Raw genomic sequence first — 18,012 nt, 5'->3', positions numbered from 1 at the left:
ACTGACAGAATAGCTTCAAGAAAGCGTTTCCTTCAGTAAGAGTCAGAGTAAGTACAGTATATAGTTGGTACCTTATTGTCATTGCATAGATTTCAGTGTTTAGACTGTTGTAGGAGAAGATGAACGAATTGACTTTCCTTGATACTTTTTGAGTAAGAAAGTAGTCTTAATCTGATTGCATAGCTCTGTTGTTACAGTTGAATCTCTCTCTCTCTCTCTCTCTCTCTCTCTCTCTCTCTCTCTCTCTCTCTCTCTCTCTCTCTCTCTCTCTCTCTCTAAGTAGTAAGGAAGTGTTATTTTCGTAAACGGTAGAATACCTCATCTTTCTGATAATTGTTACTGTTGAAATTCTCTCTCTCTCTCTCTCTCTCTCTCTCTGTTATATAGTTGGGAAGCGTTTTTTGCGTAAACGGTGGAATACCTAATTATCTCGTATAATTGTTACAGTTGAATCTCTCTCTCTCTCTCTCTCTCTCTCTCTCTCTCTCTCTCTCTCTCTCTCTCTCTCTCTTGAATAGTAAGTAAGCGTTGTAGTGTATTTTACTTGTTATAGTGTTCAGGAAAAGGTAAGTTCATGGTTTGCATGTGTTGAAAAGCTTTTTGCAATTTTTATACTTCACGTTTGAATTTAATGATTTGAGTCAAGATTTTTACTCTTCTGCCATCCAAAAAATAATGCTTTTGTTGTTGTTTAGGTGGAGAGGTTGCCTCATGCCAACCTCACTCTTTTCTTCCTCTCCAACGGTTTTTGCATGTTACCAAACCTTTTCTCCTCCACCGCTTTCTAACATTGCATAGTTTTAAGTGTTAAAAGACTTTTAAAAAGACATTTCTCTATGATTGAGCTGTCAAGCTGTCAAACCATTAAACAAAAAACCTTTGCTTACGGGTGATTCCATCACGTAGGCCTATAGCGGCCTATAGGCCTATGGCTTTCTCTATACATCTCTGCATGGCTTCGATGCTTGCAAACTCAACCGAATCTTCTCTTCTTTTTCAGGGACCTTGTGTCAGCAAGCACCAGGTAAAAAAGTGAATTTGCATTGTGGTCTTTTGTACGTTAAATTAACGGTTGTTTGAGTTGTAGCTTGTGCTTGGGTACTGTCAGTGAACTTAGCCTAACCGTCGTATTGTTTAGAGCGGTCCTGGCCGTTTCAGCCGTAAGTCATTTAGGCCGTAACATCCAAAAGAACGTAAGACGTCATGTTTATGGTACTGACCGTCATTATTTTATGTTTTACGTACATCCCCAAGGGGCTGGTACTAAACACGGCGCCCGTTTTGCACGTAAACGTGCTTACGGCCTCAATGGCTTTGGCCGAAGCGAGCGCACTCGTTGTAGAGTCGCCCTGATTTCTCTATTGTATTGCGAGAAGTTGTGGGTTATTGTATTGGTTCTGTAGCTTTCATAATTTCATGCGAGTGATTTAAATATTTTAGTATCTGTTGATACTGTGGTTTGCGTCAGTTTAATACTGCAGTTTTGTATGTGTGAATAACGTAGAGTTTTTCACATACCGGAGGCCGTTCGTCTCGAAGTTTTGTTTTTAAACTTTTCGTTGATATTTTTTTAATACAATGCTTTACGCAGACCACACAGTTGTAGCAGTAGTAATTAGATGAATGTGACAGTTATGTATCTTCAGAGTAAATTTCAGTTAAGGTTTTCCAATGTATATACACATACATACATACATACATACATACATACATACATACATACGTCAAATATGATGTCTATGAAGACGGTGAAACAAACGAAAAATAAAAAAATTTTGGGGTGTATCTTGAGTGAAAAATAGCTGTTTTTTTCTGATGTAATGTATTTGTAATTGTTTTATATATGGATGACGCCAGGTGTCATTTAGACTATCGTAACGTAAAGTAGTTCTGTAGTGCCTATTTTTGTGAAATACATAAAGGATTGTGCTGTGTCATAGTAGTGTATGTATGGTAGTATTGTAGTTGTATTTACAACTCTCTCTCTCTCTCTCTCTCTCTCTCTCTCTCTCTCTCTCTCTCTCTCTCTCTCTCTCTCTCTCTCTCTCTCTCTCTCTCTCTCTGCTTAGTCATGTACATGCAGTTCTGTAGTTACAATTTTACTTATGAAATAGATCGTATGTATTATAGCTACCTGTCAGCATGTTGTTATAAATATTAATGTTACCTACTTGTAATTCCTCTGTAATTACAATCTTCAGGGTATTCCCGAAGATTCCCAGAGGTTACCGGAGATTACAGAAAATTTTTCATAAGGTAACCTCTAGTAATCACTAGTATTTTACACGTGTCACATCCAGGGTAACACTTTGTCAAGTCGAGTCTGGTATTCTGCACATTCCTCAGATTTTTTTGTGAGATTTAAATTTAGCGACGTCATCGCTAACTTTTGAATCTTAGGAAAGTGGTGCCGTGATTATTCTTAAGGTTGATTATTTGTTGTGCAGCTGTGTTAAACTTCTTCCAGATTTCTTTCTTGGTAATTTTTATGTCGTTTGCTGATTTAAAAAAAAAGAAATATATTTTTGTTGAGAGGAACTTCAAGAGAAGGGTATACCGTTAGGCCTTAGAATGAAGTTCATGTGTTTAGTAGCAAGTCTTTATTTTTTTTATTGAAGTATATCATCGAAAAGGCTAATAATATCTTATTTCTCTCTCTCTCTCTCTCTCTCTCTCTCTCTCTCTCTCTCTCTCTCTCTCTCTCTCTCTCTCTCTATATATATATATATATATATATATATATATATATATATATATATATATATATATATATATATATAAATATAAATATAAATATAATAGGTATAAATATAAAGGTTACACACCAATTATATGAAGGCAGCACCCTCTGAAAATGGTGCTAACATCATCTTTCTTCCTTGGGGATTTGAACCGCCGACCACTGAACCAGTAAGACCACTCAGCCTTTAGAATATAAAGGTTTGATATATATTTATTTTTTGCTGGTTCTGTCCAGTATCATTCTTAATTTTTTACGTTCATATTTTAACACTGAATTTTACTAGTATGTCATCATTCACTTATTCATTATCAATCATATTAATTTATAAATTTCACCTTCATTACGGCGCTGAACAATCCTAAATTTCATTATCCTAAATTTCATAATCAATCAGTCAATCACAGAGCACAAAAAAAAGCAGTGAGTGGACGCATGAATCCTTAATGTAAGCATTTGTTTTCATGCTGTTAAATACGTGGTTTTGTTTTCTTTGTAGTTGAGTGGATCAGGCATCAGCCGGATGATTCAGTGATCGGCGGTTCGAATCCCCCGAAGGCAGTATGTTATTGTTTGTACGTTTGTGTGTGTGGATATATATATAATATATATATATATATATATATACATATATATATATATATATATATATATATATATATATATACATATGTATACATATATACATATATACATACATACACATACACATACATACATACATTAATGTCAATTTATTATATACATTTTGTACTGAATAGCCTAATTTATCCACAAAGACTTAGTTGATTTGTGAGTGAAATGACAGTGAAAGAAGGAATATACATGTTGAATCATAAGTATATTGAAGACTGAAAAATACTCATTAAAGTATATTTAAATGTAATTGAGTGTAATTGATATTGAGAAGTTTATTCAAACTTGGTTTTGAAGTATATTTGAGCAAGCTAAAGGACGTATACTGAAATGTTTTAAGTTATAAAAGTATATTGAATTCAGCATTGTTTTTTAGTATATTTGAACAAACATTGTTTTTTAAGTCCTTATTTGAGTAAGCTTAAGATGATTATTAGAATGTGTAAAGAAACGTGTTACGGAGGTTATATTGAAATCCATTTAAGCCACCTTTTAGTATACGAGTATAGACGTCAATTTAACCAAACTTCTGAATATTGAAAAACATTGAAATTTCTTTAGACATATACAAGCCACATAGAGGCACTGAAGGAAAGCGGTTCACTGCCCATAGTGAACCAATAGTGAACCAAATGGGCCCTGTGTGGGAGTCGCAGGATAATTGCTATTGTTGGTGGATTGGTGGGCACAGGAAATATCTCATAATAACACGACTTAAGCCCCCAAAGGGCGGTTGGCAGATATTATTTTTTAGTTTTTTGCAATACGAAGTTTTTCGTTGTAGTGACTTTTTGATTTTTATTTCGTCATATCTTTTTGGCAGTTTTTGTTTTAAAAGCTGCTGTTATTGAGATTGATAAATTAAATCTTGTTAGTGGTGGTTGGTAAGTAGGCTAGTTGCACAAGTTTGATTTTTTTATTTATTTAGGTCAGTGGATGGAACTGTATGGATGAGAATGTAATGCTCTCTCTCTCTCTCTCTCTCTCTCTCTCTGTTTATATATATACAGTATATATATATATATATTATAATATACTGTATATACACATACATTAGCTTATTATAATATATATATTATATATATATATATATATATATATATATATATATATATATATATATATATATATATATACATACATACATATATATACATATATGAGGTAGTGTATGCATGTATGTACAGTGTATCAGTATCATCTTCCAACGTAAAGGAAGATCGGTCACCGCCAACGATATTTGGGTGGGTTTCGTTGGAGATGGGTGGGGGTTCGGGGCAGGAGTTACTCTGGGGTGCCTTTTGGGGAGGGGAGTTGCTCTCGGGTGGCGGGTGGAGGGTGGGATGTGGTCGTCTCCGTGGTAGAGGGTCCGGACTCCCGGTGGCTGGGTCGAGGTTCTAGTATGCAAGTACAGTTATCCGGAGACCGTGGAAGAGGTTAGACCGCTCACGTCACTATAGCCGCTGCTGGGGAGAGGGAATTATTTCTTAAGCTTCTTTCCTCCTTTGCCGTGTCGTCGTCTTTCGTCGTGTGTTGGTCCTCGTTGTGTCCGGTATATTTTATTTTCGTGTGTGTGTGTGTGAGGAAACTATTAAAAACGTGGTTCTTGTGATGCGAAATACGTCTACTGGAAAAGTGACGTAAAGGAACCGGTGTTTGTGACGTATTTTTCGAAAAAGTGAATATTAACCAGTGTTGTTCTGTTTAAGTATAACGTGTGCAACATTTGAAAATAAATATATACGAGAATTGTTATTGCTCTCTCTCTCTCTCTCTCTCTCTCTCTCTCTCTCTCTCTCTCTCTCTCTCTCTCTCTCTCTCTCTCCAGCAAAATAACCATTAGGAAATGAAACTTGGAAAGAAGTCCATTGTAGAATATTTCACCTAGCTGCTTGTGTCAGTAGTAAGTCTAGAATCCTTTAGGAACACTGAATGAAATGTTAAGCAAATGGAACGCAAAACTGAATCAACTATTACGTTAAAGGAACGGGAACGTAGTGAGTTGTTCTTTCATTATTTTGATTACAATTTAGGTCTTTTGTCTGAGTTATGAATTAAGTTTACTAACCGACACATCTTCGAGATTGCTAGACACTAGCCCTTGCGATAGAGCATTGTTTGCGCGGGACATTTTGCTGTTTCAGTGTTTATTTTCCATCTGATGTCATTTTCAGTTGTCAGCTGTGCATCTACTGCTCACTTTAAGCGTTGTTTTCGGATACCTTTTTTTAAAGTAACCTTAAAAGCTATTCAACTTTAAATAATTGGTATAAAAAATTTTTTAGTTGAACAGTAGAATCATTTTTGGTTTGCGTAAATTTCGTGTTTCTGTAGTGTTTCTTGTCCTCTCTCTCTCTCTCTCTCTCTCTCTCTCTCTCTCTCTCTCTCTCTCTCTCTCTCTCTCTCTCTCAGATTGAAACGTACACTGTATCGAGGGCATAAGTTCAAATAGCCTCTTCCCCCACAACGTTTTATTATTGAATACCTTCTGAAATGTAACAGTCCAGTGTTAACGTAAAAAATATCGCAGTTGAAGAATGATTGATTGATTTATGATTACTAAAACTGGCGTTACAGCATTCAGGTATAGTTGAAGAAGCGTTAGATACTTATTACTATAATTATAGCGTGTGACGTGAGATTTACAATAGAAGTTAAATCCTGTTCCTGGGTGCTTTAAGGGTAATGTTACAAAGACACTAGTCTGTTAGATGGTGTGAAAACAATTTTAAAAGTTCAGTTAAGGAATGCACTAATGCAGAATTCGGCAGTTATGAAAATATGATGAATTGATAAAATAAAACGGGTTGTACTTTTAATTAAAAACTGAATTACTTGTTACGTGGTATGTTGCGTGAGTGAAGAATGAATTCTCAGTCACGTGAAAGAAAACGTTCCCATGATTAGGCCCAAAACATTTTCAATTACGAATTATGCATAAAAATTCTGGGATTTGTCAGGCGTGTAAATCAGTCACGTCATTGTGAGTACTGGATTGATTTGAAGGTAACCCTGAAATTTAACCGAGTTTTCCTTGTTCGAAGTTTATATAACATCATGAAGCTTCTCACAGTACAATGCGCTATGGGGTTGGCGTGTTCTTCTCTCTCTCTCTCTCTCTCTCTCTCTCTCTCTCTCTCTCTCTCTCTCTATATATATATATATATATATATATATACATATATATATTATATGTATGTGTATATTAAATAAATGGGAAATTGTCGTTTTTATACGAAATTTTGTAATTTTCAGATCGTGATTCCAGGATAACTGAATGAGATCTTTTCTTCACTGTGTATCATAGCTTGCACAATAAATGAAAAATCAGGTTATCAGGGCAGAAGATGTTTTGAACTAGGGGCATTCATTCCACAATTTCTTAGCTTGATTTAGAGCTTTGGTGTCAACGCCTTATTTGAAGGTTCTTCCAGACTCATGGAAGGCTCTTGAAGGTTCTTCCAGACTGCTGGAAGGTTCTTCCAGACTGCTGGGAGGTTCTTCCAGACTGCTGGGAGGTTCTTCCAGACTGCAGGGAGGTTCTTCCAGACTGCTGGGAGGTTCTTCCAGACTGCTGGGAGGTTCTTCCAGACTGCTGGGAGGTTCTTCCAGACTGCTGGGAGGCTCTTCCAGACTCCTGGGAGGCTCTTCCAGACTCCTGGGAGGTTCTTCCAGACTCCTGGGAGGTTCTTCCAGACTCATGGAAGGTTGTGTGTTCCACAGGACTTGTCCCAGGGACGAGATTTCAGTTGAACTTTCCTTAAAAGTTCACCCTGAGGTTTTTTAGTCATGCTGAGATAGGCGTCTAGTTAAACATTGACTGGAGTAGCGTAAGGTAACACACGCGGGATAAGGAACTCCACGTTAAGCTTTATTAAAATGTACAGTACTTAACTTGGGTATACTGTAATTAAAGAGTCATTAATTGGTTATAGTTTGAGTATATTCAAGTAGTATTTACGTTGGAATATGACTTTTAATCCGCTTTTTCCAAGTTGAAGTTAGCTGGAACCTCAATACTTAATTCATGGACTGGTTAACCCAATCTGGCATGATTTAAGGAACATGGTTTTGAGTGTAACAATTAAAGCTCGAGTAAGTTGCTAATGACGCCGAAGTTTCATTTTCTTGAAACTTATAAAACGTTGTCCAGATATGAATAGACTACTTTTTTAAGCAGAGACAATTTGAATAGTCAGTTGTGAGAATGTTAGGCCTACGGCGTAGGAAATATTTGATTTTATGTAACTGTGTGGTTAAGCTAGGTTGTAACCCGTATTGTAATATATTTCCTGTATTGATACGGGCTAGTCTGATAACAGATAGGTTTCATTATATAAAAAACAATGTAATTCGTGTCCATTGCCAGTTTCAGCTTTGCAATGTCACGCTTACTTGTGCAGTAAGTCGAACCGTTATTGCCTGCAGGGAACTCCATGATAATGGAAGCGCCATTGGGATTGTAAAGATAGACATTCCGGAACAATTAATTGTTGTTTCCCTATATGGATGATGATTGATTTTTTCCCATACAATAAGGCAATATACTTAAATGAACTCTCTCTCTCTCCGTGGCCAGCTGATAATTGATTTTTTTTTATGTTATAACTGATTTCTTCTTTCTATTTCAAATGAACACCATAATATTCTTTGGATGATTGAATTTCAATTCAGTGGTCCCTGTGGGTTTTGTTCCATGTGAATAAGGGTTTTTCTGAATAATAATAATAATAGTAATAATAATAATTCTTTTTCCGTATTTCGTATTATCTTCAGTAACTTCCTTCAAATGGACACCTTGTTCTTCGGATGCTTGAATTTCAGGTCCATATGAAAGGGAGCTTGTCTGTTGAATATTAATATTAATAATAATAGCATTAATAGTGTTAATAATAATAGTGTGTCTTCTGTTATTTCTTTCAAATGAATGCTGTTCTTTGCAAGTTTGAATTTTGTGTCGGTGACCCCTGTAGGCTTTGTTCCATATGAATGGGGGTTTGTCTTGTGAATAATAATAATAATAATAATAATAATAATAATAATAATAATAATAATAATAATATTTCTCTTTCTGTATTTCCTATTCTTTTCTGTAATTCCTTTCAAATGAACGCTGTGTTCTTTAGAATCTTGCATTTCAGGTCAGTGGTCCCCTAACTGTGAGATTTTTCTCCTGTTACACCTTTCAAACTTTGTCTGACTGTCAATTTCTGTTTCAACACTGATTGACCTCATTGGTCCCAGCGCTTGGCCTTTGGGCTAAATTCTATATTCCAGTTCTATATTCCAGTTCTATATTCCAGGTCAGTGGCCCCTGTAAGATTGTTCCATATGAATGGGGTTTATTTTCTGAAGAATAATAGTTTTTGTTTTTTGTACTCTTTGGGTACCCTTCGAAAATTCCCTATTTATCCTGTGAATTGTGAGCCCTGCTATTCTTTAAAATAAAACCTTCTGTGTTTATGCTCGGAATTTTTTAGTATTACCATTCTTTAGATTAAGAACAGACGTTTTTCTTGACTTACAGATTTTTTCCAAATTTTGTTACTTTTGGGTACCCCCCAAAGGAGTTTTGTGCGTATCCTGTGAATTTTGAGTATGTCTAATCTTTAAAATACAAAACTTCTATTTAGTTTTCTGTAAAAGAAAACTATTGAGATGGCTGTATGTCTGTCCGTTCACACTTTTTCCAGTCAGCCCTCAGATCTTAATAACTACAGAGGCTAGAGGGCTGCAAGTCGGTATGTTGATCATCCACCCTCCAGTCATCAAACATATCAAATTGCAGCCCTCTAGCCTCAGTAGATTTGATTTTAAGGTTCGTTATCCATGATCGTGCGTCTGGCATCGCTATAGGTTCCAACATCATAGGCCACCACCGGGCTGCAGCTGAGAGTTTCATACAGATGTCCATAAAACTCGATTGTGCTGAAGAAACTTCTGTCCATTTTTTCCTTGTTTTTCATTTGACCTGAGAAAGCTGTGTCGTTCTTTGCTAGAGTACTCTCTTCTCCTTTGACATTCATCACTGACAGAAGACTTGAGTAGCGTCTACATTATGCATGCATGTATGTTCCGAGTGACTCAGGGAACGTAAGGTACACGTCGGAGGGTTACGTCAACGATTTCCGTCACAGGTCCTTGCCGATTAGGACACCTGTTATCAGGATTCCGGAGTTGCAGGAAGTTGAGGCTTTTGAAATCATTTGAAAGTTGAATAGTGTTCTGTACTCTGCAGTGACAGTAAGATTTTGACCTTATTTCGTGAAATTGAATCATTCTGCATCGACAGTGGGGCCTTGTCCTTATTTTTTGAAATAATAATAATAATAGTAATTATTATTATTATTATTATTATTATTATTATTATTATTATTAAAAAATACTCATAGTAGCGTGAGTCGTAAAATGGAGAAAAAAATCCACAGTTATGTATATGTATACATATATTTAAAGATAAATTAATACAGATTTATCTTTAAATATTTGTATATATACATAACTGTTAATTTGTTTCTCCATTATTATTATTATTATTATTATTATTATTATTATTATTATTATTATTGTTATCCATTATTATTATTTTATTATTATTATTATTATTATTATTATTATTATTATTATTATTATTATTATTATTATTATTATTATTATCCAGAAGACGAACCCTATTCATACGGAACAAGCCCACAGGGGCCATTGACTTGAAATTCGAGCCTCCAAAGAATATTTGAAAGAAGTAACAAAGTAATAGGAAACAGAAAGAAAAGAGATCAGTTATTAGAAAGGAAAAAATAAAAAGTTATAAATATATAGATAAAAGTGCAAGTCAGTTGTTAAGACAGAGAATTGTTTCAGGACGGAAAACATCAACTCTCAATAATGCATTTCATGCAAAAAAAAAAAAAAAAAAAATTGCATTTCTCGCTGTAACGAGACTCCTGCTTGCAACCACAGCAATTCTCGTTGTGATTTTGTTCCTCGTTTGAACGGTATTTTTTTTTGTAATAATTCATGGTGGTATTTCGTTCGTCAGATCGCGCTTTCTCTCTATGAGGGCAGATCGAAATGACGGAGGTTTTGTTATTTTTTTCGTGGCTGTAATTCCTTCCCGTTATTTTGTTATTTGGTGTGTGAGGGGGTATGTTTGTAATGTGTTATTTGTTAGTTATTTTCTGTTCGTTTGTCTGTTCTTTAAATGAGTTATTTTCGGGAAAATGATTTAATAAAAAATCTGTGAACTGTAGACTGTTTACCAGCTCTCTCTCTCTCTCTCTCTCTCTCTCTCTCTCTCTCTCTCTCTCCTCATTTTCTTGTATTCCCGGAATAAGCTTTAGATTATACTCTTAAGTTATTAAAACACCTGGTAAACTGAAGATTAATAGTCTCTCTCTCTCTCTCTCTCTCTCTCTCTCTCTCTCTCTCTCTCTCTCTCTCTCTATCTATATATATATATATATATATATATATATATATATATATATATATATATATATATATATATATATATATATATATATATATATATATATATATATAACACTTGTACGTTTATTCCCCAAGTAGACGTTTATTTTCACGAGATGTGAGATAAATTACAATATTTGATAATTGTGGGTCAGAGTCCCTTACGTATGCCAAAACGCCCAAGGAAGATACGGCGGGTTTTCGTGGAGACCTGAACTTTTTATTTACTGGTTTATTTATTTATTTTGATGCTTGGGAAACCTCGCTCACTGCTGTTTAGAGTTCCTTTTTTTTTTTTTCTTGTCGACAGTAAAACTGCATGCCAACATGTATACCCTAACGGGAATGACCAGGAAGGACCTCTCTCTCTCTCTCTCTCTCTCTCTGCCACGTTGGCCGTTTGCAAGAAATATTCCTCACCACTGATGACCCTGTTCCCTCATCAAGTTTGCGATGACTTACGGTAGTGTTAGGTTTGTTTCAGCTGTGGCCGTTTCACTTCGTTGCTCTTTGTTTGGTTTCATGTAGAGCCCTCCGCAGGGATAATTCCCCTTTTTCAAAATGAGGTGCTTCTTATATTTTATCATTCTTTCAGTGTTTTCTCGTCAGTATCGTAGCTCCTGCAGAAGAGGAGAGTCTTTAGTTCCTTTTTGAATCTGCATTCTTCTTGTGTGGTCTTCACTTCCGTCGATTCAAGTTTTGAAGTGGTTTTAAACTTGGGGTAAAACTGCAAAGCTACTTAGGACACGTTGAGGAGTGTACGTTTTTAGTTTTCTGCAAAAGAAAACTATTGTGCCGGCTTCGTCTGTCCGTCCGCGCTTTTTTTGTGTCCGCCCTCAACTGCTGAGGCTAGAGGGCTGCAAATTGGTATGTTGATCATCCACCCTCCAATCATCAAAAATACTAAATCGCAGCCCTCTAGCCTCAGTCGTTTTTTATTTGATTTAAGGTTGAATTTAGCCGTAACCGTTCTTCTGGCAACGATATATGGTAGGCCACCACCGGACCGTGGTTAAAATTTCGTGGGCCGCGGCTCTTACAGCATTATACAGAGACCACCAAAGATTGATCTATTTTCGGTGGCCTTGATTATACGCTGTACAGAAAACTCGATCGCGCCGAAGAAACTAAGGCGCATTTTTTACTTTTGACACGAATTGAGGCTTTAAGGGTATTGAAAGTGTATTATTTCAGTTTGACACGATTTTAAGCTGTCACGGCACTTGAAACAGAGTGCGATTTTTTGATGCGACTTGAAACAATAAAGGTACTTGGAATAGTGTATGGTTTCAGTTTTATATGATTTTAGACCAAAAGGGTATTTAAAATAGTGTATGATTTTTTTTTGCCTATTTTTAACAGTGATGGCACTTTAATAGCGTAAGGCTTAAATTTGACACGATTTTAAATTGTAAGGGTACTTGAAGTATGTACAATTTTATCACAGTTTGAAACTGTAAGGGTATTTGAAATTAATTACGTAAAATTTTTTCACGATTTGAAAATGTAAGGGTACTTGAAATATGTACATTTTTTTACGCGATTTTAAACTGTAAAGGTACTTAAAATGTACAGTTTTAATTTGACTTGACTTTAAACTGCAAGGGTACATGGAATAGTGTACAGTTTTAATTTGACGCGATCTTAAACTGTAAATGTATTTATAGCCGAGTCACGTTGCAGTTCGACCTGATTCAAACCGAAAGGTTACTTATAGTGTACGATTTCGGCTGTTAACGGTAAAGGTACTTAAAATACTGAACGATTTAAATTTTTATCTGATTTGAAACCAGAAGGGCACTTACAGAGATCAGTGTGAGATTGACTTGCGTAGTCGCAATGCATAACCCGCCAATTCCTGGGTAGAAGAAGAAGAAGAAGAACAACTCTCGTCCTTGGTTGAGGTCAGGAGTAGAGGAGGAGGAGGAGGAGGAAGGAGGAAGAAGCAGCAGCAGCAGCCGAAGCCGAGAAAGTAGGGTAAGTGGCTAGGCCGCTAGGGAGTGCTCCAAGGGGAGTTCTGGAATAGGTGCGGAGTAACGGAGTTCAGGGAGACACTTCGCGTGTGACGTCACGCCTGCGTCATCGTTGCGTCACGGCTTCCAGTTGGGGGAGGAAATGTACGGGTGGCCACGATGTACGGCAGAATGGGGTCATTATCCTGTGGATAAATTTTGTGCAGGTGCCATGTTGGGTGAGAGTAGGATAACCGTAGGATTTATAGGGAGCTGGGGGTGGGAAATCCTTTCTCTCCTCTTGAAAATAAGAATAGAATGACTTTGGCATAGTAAAAGGCCTTGAATTAATCAGAGCTAGATACAGGTGAGGCCTCTGGTCAGAGAATAGAGGAGAGAGATTCTTAAGGTGGTATGCGGGGGGGCCGTTCCAAAGGCAAATCCCGACTTCTCCTACTACTCTTCCTTCTTTGTCATGCAGTTGCTGTTGTCCCAGATGATGGTGCTTTTGGTGGGCTAGTTTTGGAGTATGTCACGTGGCGGTGTTGCCTGATTAATTTGTAGCAGGTCGAGGTAAACGCCGTGCAGTAACCCCACTGAGATTTTTTGTTTCTGTACTGGAATATAAGCAATAAGTTATGATAACTGAGGGTCATTTTTATAAGAGGTTTAAATTGTATTTTGTTTATTAATAGCCCCCTTTTTTAATGGACGCAAGTGAAATATTTAAGTCGGATAGTCATTGCTTCAATATTTAAGACCGACATTCTTCTTGTAAAGGAAATTTAGCGCACCTGTTTTAAGTTTATCGTCAGGGTTGTGAATGATAAAATCTGTTTATTCTCATATCGTTTCCATGAAGTTGCTTTTATCTATTTAATCAATTATAGTGCTTGGTTTTATGCCTAAATCACATCTATCATTCAATAATAGTAACTTCAGCATAAATGTATATTTATAGAAAGGGGAAATTTATTGAGAAGTAGTATTCAGATAAGTAATGGGAAATGTATGGGGCCACGTGCATTGCAAAGTCAAAAGTCAAGACAGGGCCCCGGGCACCGAAGGCCAGCAATGCCAATGCTTTGACCGAGTTAGCAGACCTTGAGTGAGATTCCGTTGCCAATCTTTGACATCACAGCTAGGAACCAATTGGTGATTCTCGGGGCGTCAGGCCAACGAGGAAAAGGAGGAGGTGGTGGACTGAGCTGGAGTGGTCTTCGTAGACCAGTTTTTGCAGCTGGAATCTCCGGTGCTGTGTAGGATCTGGTTTTGACGCTCCACTTGGCATGGAGGAAATGAACTAAACAACAACAGTCATGATGATGTGCAGGTAAGGAGAGCTAGAAGGAACACCGTTAAATGGAAGAGACATCACTGGAGGGAGAGAAGCTGGGACGGTCGACCAAGAGAGACGTCTTGGAAAAGCTCAAAATCTAGGATTTTTGGTACCCTGGGTAGGAGGGAGACCTTGACCTGACAGGTGGCTGGTGTGCCCGAACGGTGTCGTTTTTAATGCTCCCTACAGAGGTCGTTGACACTTTCTTGGCTGTGTGGCAAAGCGCCGCGCCCACTTTTGCCCAGCGGTGCGCGGCCAACTCACCGCGAGAGGATGCAGCGTATAGGACGATTTATTGCAAAACGCTCGCCGGGAAAAGTATTTCTTTGTGCGCGCGCGTGTGCGCTCTTTTGTGAGGTTTTCCGAGCCCAAGGAACTTGGAGTTAATTGCTCCAGTTTTGTTTCAGGCTTGATAGAAGCTGAACAAGGTTTTAGGCTTAGAAGAAACGGAACAAAGGTTCAGGCTTTTAGCAGAAACGGACCGAGGCTCCAGGCTTAGCAGTAACGGAACAAGGTTCAAGGCTCAGATGATACGTAACAAAGTTTTTAGACTTCGAAGAAATGGAACGAAGTTTCAGGGCTTAGTAGAAGCGGAAGATAGAGCTAGCGGTTGGAAAAGTTACAAAAATTCTCAAACAACCAAATTGTACCAGGGCGAGATGGGAATTCCCCTGGGCTATCGGTCTAGGAAAAATGTAAGGGGAAAACCAAAGAACGAGATGGAAAAGAGATCTAGGAAAAGAAATATAGAACAGAATCTTTGTAACACTTTGTGCATCCTGGTTCTACCTGGTAAACTAATGTGTATGTTCTGATATAAGACTTTTAAATGAGTAACTAAGACTTGAATGAGTAAATAAATGCATTGTGAAATGTTTAATGTCATCTCCTTGTAATGTGCATCAAATATGGACGCAGTGTTTGCTGTGGTCGGTCAACATTATTATTATTATTATTATTATTATTATTATTATTATTATTATTATTATTATTTGCCGGTATTGCTGATGAGTGTAGATTTATTACTATTGGCAGTTGTTTAAATCTTTTGGTAACCTGATATGATTATTGTTTATTATGTGTGTATATATTATGCGTTATGTATATGTATATGTAAAGTATATATACATATACATATATATGTGTGTGCAAAACTTCTTGAAGAAATTTGTCGTAAATGTCCTTTCAATGGGATAGCATATTCCCTCCCCCGTACCTTCGATCGTTATGAATTAAATCACAACAGGATGTAGCAAATACCCTTATGCCCGAGACACCAGGGTACATGTCATTCACCTGTCAACGGTCACGCTAGGCGATAACCTTCACCCCAGGTTTAGCATGTTCTTAGGGCGGTAGTGCCGTCAGTGCACCTCAGACTTTGCGCTGTAGGCATTGCTTCAGGTTCTTTGCTGCGTCCCTCCGGCCAATTCCTGCAACCCCTTTCGTTCCTCTTACTGTACCTCCGTTCACATTCTCTTCCGTGTTACTTTAAACGCTTTCCTAACAATTGTTTTGTGGTGCAACTGCGAGGTTTTCTTTCTGCTAAACCTTCAAACCTTTCTACTCTCGATTTCCCTTTCAGCGCTGAATGACCTCGTAGGGCCCAGCGCTTGGCCTTTGGCCTAAATTCTGTATTCCATTGCACTCTAAGTTGGCACCAGGTCTGAACTCGAATATCAACTCTTGGTCTTGAAAAATGTTCCTCTGAATATTCGATTGTGGGAATAAACTGTGATGATTTAGGCCATTTTTTCGGTACTTTAATGACCAGGCGAACTTATTTGCTTTGTGAACGAAAGTTTAATGTTAAATGAACTCAGCAAGTTTTATATTTACGGTATGCTATTCATATTAATCTTTTGAAAGGCAAAAACACTGCTTTAGGCCCATTTTTTGACTCTGGTTTCCTGCATGAAAACTCTATTTTCCTATGTGTTCCTTTTTATTTGAATTTTAGATTACCTGTAATGCTCTATTTCCTTGTTTGGCTTCGCGTTTGATGAATGTTACAAAATTCATCCTGTGGAGTCCTCATTAACCTTTTGTATCTGAAGATTATTATTCAGAAGATGAACCCTGTTCATATGGAGCAATTTCCCAAAGGGACCATTGCCTTGAAAGTCAAGCTTCCAAAGAATAAGGTGCTCGTTTGTTGCTCTGATTAGCGCCTCTGCTCTGGGGATTTTTTTTTTTTTGTATCGTCAGCGATGTTTGTTTTTCCTAGTTCTTAAGAGTGTCTTATGTTTTTTGGGGGGGCGGGTGCGATGAGAGTGGAACGGGGTTTATCTGAAGGTATTAAGGTCACGTATTAACTTGGACGTTTGAGAGAGAGAGAGAGAGAGAGAGAGAGAGAGAGAGAGAGAGTTTATCTAAAAGCTGTTTTGTTCCACAGGTTCCACGTCTACTTATACATTGGAGTTTGAGAGAGAGAGAGAGAGAGAGAATCCATCACTTTTCTTAAAAGCTGTTTCTGTCCCGCCGTTACCCTTTCCTGCCTCTGTCGTATGCATAGTCCTGGAGAGAGAGAGAGAGAGAGAGAGAGAGAGAGAGAGAGAGAGAGAGAGAGAGAGAGAGAGAGAGAGAGAGAGAGAGAGAGAGAATCCCCCTTCAAAAATTGTCTCGGTTCCACCGCTACAGTAACCGACGGCTGTACAGCATAAAGCGTTAACAGCATACAGCACTCTCGTACAGCACTGTAGATGATGACAACTCGTCCATTGCAATGCTTACTTGCACCTTCCGAATTCCAGACATGCATCTCCAAAGTGGGTGGGGGGGGGCGGGGACTTTATTTCAGCATCGTTCTTTACAGGGAACTTGTTACTTATCAGAAATTACTTTTGAAACATTCTCTTCCAACTCAGAGATATGACTCGTAGGGCTACTTTCATAGACGTGTATTATTTTCAGAGCCTTTTCGTGACCTTTATCTTACTTTGAATTAGTCTTTCCAAGTCTTTTAAAAGTCTTTTTGACCTTATATTCGAAGTGAAGTATGTGGTATCCTGTTCTTTAATTTTTAAAAAATTTATGTACACGTGTACGTTTCTGACAATTGAAATTAATACTTTTATTCCTCTCGTTATTTTGATTTTTAAAGTATATCTACACGTATATACGTCACACTGACTCATGGAAATAATCAAAATATTTTCTCGTCATGGTTACTATTGTATTGAATGTTTTTAGACGGGTGTAATCCTTAATAACATGGGTTTTCCCCGTAGGGGGGTTTAGTGCCGACAGTGCACCTCATGCTGCGCACTGTAGGCATTAATTAAGGTTCTCCGCAGTGTTCCTCTGGCCCCTAGCTATAACCCCTTTCATTCCTTTTACTGTACCTCCTTTCATATTCTGTCATTCTTCTAATATGGGGCTTGAGTAAGGGTGTTGCGCAATTGGAGTAAGTCACTTTTAGAAAGTTTCGTTTCCAAGAATTCACTTTCGTTGAGACCGTCTCGCTTCCCGATTCCTGTCAGTCATTCGGGGAAGAAGAACAGCAACATCCTGGAGAGATTTTCAGCTTTTCTTTCGTAATGTGTAGAGATATTTCCCCCCCCCCCTTTCACAGCTGGCGGGTGTTAGTATAGCTACTGTGGCGTCAACGTATCCGGAAGCGCTCTCTCTCTCTCTCTCTCTCTCTCTCTCTCTCTCTCTCTCTCTCTCTCTCTCTCTCTCTGTGTTAAGTGATGTCAAGAATCGGTAACTTCTCATCGATTACCACAATATTTACGGTACATGATCGGTTCCAGTGGGCTACTTTTGGAATTTCATATAATTCGTAAATGAAAATTGGTTAGATAACTCTTACAGGCGATTAGTGTGATTTAAAATATGGACTTACAAAATCTAGGCACAATGCGTTCTTGCAC

This window comes from Macrobrachium rosenbergii, chromosome 36 (assembly GCF_040412425.1).
Source record: "Macrobrachium rosenbergii isolate ZJJX-2024 chromosome 36, ASM4041242v1, whole genome shotgun sequence".
Lineage (NCBI taxonomy): Eukaryota > Metazoa > Arthropoda > Malacostraca > Decapoda > Palaemonidae > Macrobrachium > Macrobrachium rosenbergii.
This window is presented reverse-complemented; position numbering follows the sequence as displayed.